Source organism: Oratosquilla oratoria, chromosome 27, assembly GCF_046742065.1.
Source record: "Oratosquilla oratoria isolate Oo_2021 chromosome 27, ASM4674206v1, whole genome shotgun sequence".
Taxonomy (NCBI): domain Eukaryota; kingdom Metazoa; phylum Arthropoda; class Malacostraca; order Stomatopoda; family Squillidae; genus Oratosquilla; species Oratosquilla oratoria.
The window spans coordinates 5,795,777-5,798,397 of record NC_134803.1 but is presented as its reverse complement, the minus strand read 5'-3'; positions in this window follow the sequence as shown (position 1 = coordinate 5,798,397).

Here is a 2,621-nt window from a genome sequence, read left to right as displayed (position 1 = left end):
AAAAAAGTGCCTCTTCTCTCAGGCTCGAACGTTTCCTCCAGATATACGACTGCAAATCTCTGGTGTTTAATTCTTGGCGCTCAAGTTCCACAAGCTTCTTTCAAGAGAATTTCACTCTCCAAGCTTCTGTCTACATTTTTCTCTCTGTTTCTTGTTTTCCTTTTCTTCCGTTTCTCTTTTCTTGGATTACGCTCACAAACAAAAGTTCTTAGAAAGAGAAAAAGAAAGAGAAAGATAAAGAGAGGAGAAGAGAGAAACAATGATTTTGTCTCTAATATCTCTTGACAATTCTAACTTTGACATTAGAAATGACAAAAACCTGGTCATCGGGAAGTTGTAGTCTAGAATTTAGTTCTCGGCCACTGTCCTGACTGTCGTCGGTTCGAATAACTCCTGCTGAGCTCCTATCTCTGCAAGTTCATGTGCTGTGTGCACATCACGGTAACCACGTGGCATGGAACGCGCGTTATGTTACCCACAAGGGTAGACCTGACGCAACTTTGACAGTGCGACCCTTTATGTCCCGACCTAACCTAATCCAGTGTAATTATGTAATTACGCACCACGCGGTATATATATCAGCTCCTGCGGCAATAGCCCTCTTTATACACAACTATCTTTTTCATTTTCATACAGACATCTCTTCCCCTCCTACAACTACCGATCCCGTGCGAGCGGGTGTTCTGTCCTAGGTAGTCCATAGCCAATAGTCAGTTCAGCCTTACCTTACAATAAAGGAGACGAACTCACCAAAACCTCTTTCTCTTCCTACAGTAGCATCGGTACAGCTGCATACAAATGATACAGTCTTGTTGGCAGACAATGAAAAAATTAATCAAGTATCAGTGAAAAATGAATGTGACGTACATGGAAAAAGGAATATGAGGTATCTTAACTATGAGCAAGGTTGTCTTGAGGAAGTGTAGGAAAGGTGTGTACTCAAAATAAATCGATAAAAAGTCTAGAGAGGAAGGAAATGAAATAAATGTGGCGTTAATAGATCCAGATTAAGGTCACGATACAAGACAAAGAAAAATATCACACTATCACAGGAAGTACAGGAGAAGGATGATGTGAGAAGGTGACAATATTAGTCGAATGTGTGAGTGGGAGTGAAGAAGAGACGGAACGTTTCACCGTCGAGATGGACAGAGCCAGGAGTATGTGATGTTCCCATAACTGTTCAACAAACTTATGAATGTGAATAGAGCGTGGTGTTAGAACCATTTTTTATATACTCCCCTTAGAATATGGAAATGGTAAGTATGAACGAGAAAAGATCAATCATAAGCCGTTTAATCAAGCCTAACCCCCCTGTGCATATGCCTTGAAGTTTGCACTTACCAAAAAGCGTTTTTGACTCAGAATTTTCTCACAATATTGGTAAAGACCAGAAATACAGTAAGGGAACTCAATATTTTTGACATTAGATTTATTAGGGACAAATAACAATGTACATCAAGCACAGTTAGACCAGAATGTGAGTCCACAGTGTTTAATTGGAGTGTCCAGAGTGTGTTATTATACACCAACACTGTCAACAGATACTCAATGACCTAGGATTATGTCCATGACCTTATTAAAGCCTTCCATTGTCACCTCTGCGTTGGAGGTAATGTTCTTCAGGTACAGTTTCAGATTCAATGTATAGGTGTTCACTGGAAACTTCTTGTGGTCTTTCATAAAGCAAAATAGGTTGCTTGATTTCGACAGGGAAAGTGACGTGTCTTGAGCATAGCCAACCTCCAGGTACAGGCATTTTACCTTTGTGTACTGGTTGTTGTTAGTGTCTGCCACATACTCATCTTCTGCAACACCTGAGGTGAATGGTCCTCCCATTCTTTTCAGCTTGCCAAGGTCCTTGTCTTTTTTCGATCTACTGCCACATTGTCAATTTCTTTGTCCTGTAGGCCTTGATTCTTTAGCTCATCTTGCCTTGTGTTCCATGCCAGCATGATTTCTGGTAGCTTTCCTCCTTTCCTGACCATACTGCCATAGGCCCTGAATGACCCTGATTGCCTTTTTGTGAATAAGATCCGTCGACTTGGCTTTGACCTGTACTGGTGATGCGCTGCCAAGCTGCTTGGCCCATCTTCTTGACAGCTCAAAGTTAACCAATCCAACAGTGCGATCTGCATTCAGGTTGTGAATTGATGCCTTCTCCAACTTCTCTGGGTCCATCTGAGTGACAGTATTCTGTGCAGACTCATCATAGTCTCCAAAGGCAAATATATTGCCCTTCCGCCTCTGAAAGCCCGTTGTCAACTTAGGAAGGATCATCTTTAGGAGCTTAATGACCTGGGGATGGAATGATGTTGCTACTTTGAGCATGGCACCACAGACGTCCTCATCATATTTTGTATGCTAGAAAATTTCCTAGGACACAAACTTGAAGGCTGGTTCCTGAACCTGCAGCATGGTGGCCACATCTACCTCTTCCAGTTCCTTGTACAGCTGCTGAAATGCTGGAATGATCTTGCTGTAGGTTGTTTCAGCTGACATCGTCAAATACAGATATGGTTTGACTAGATGAAGTCCAAGAAGGGTACTTGCACAGTACATCACCTTCAGGAAGTCCAAGTCCAATAAGCACCTCACAATGCAAGCTAAGTGAATGATAA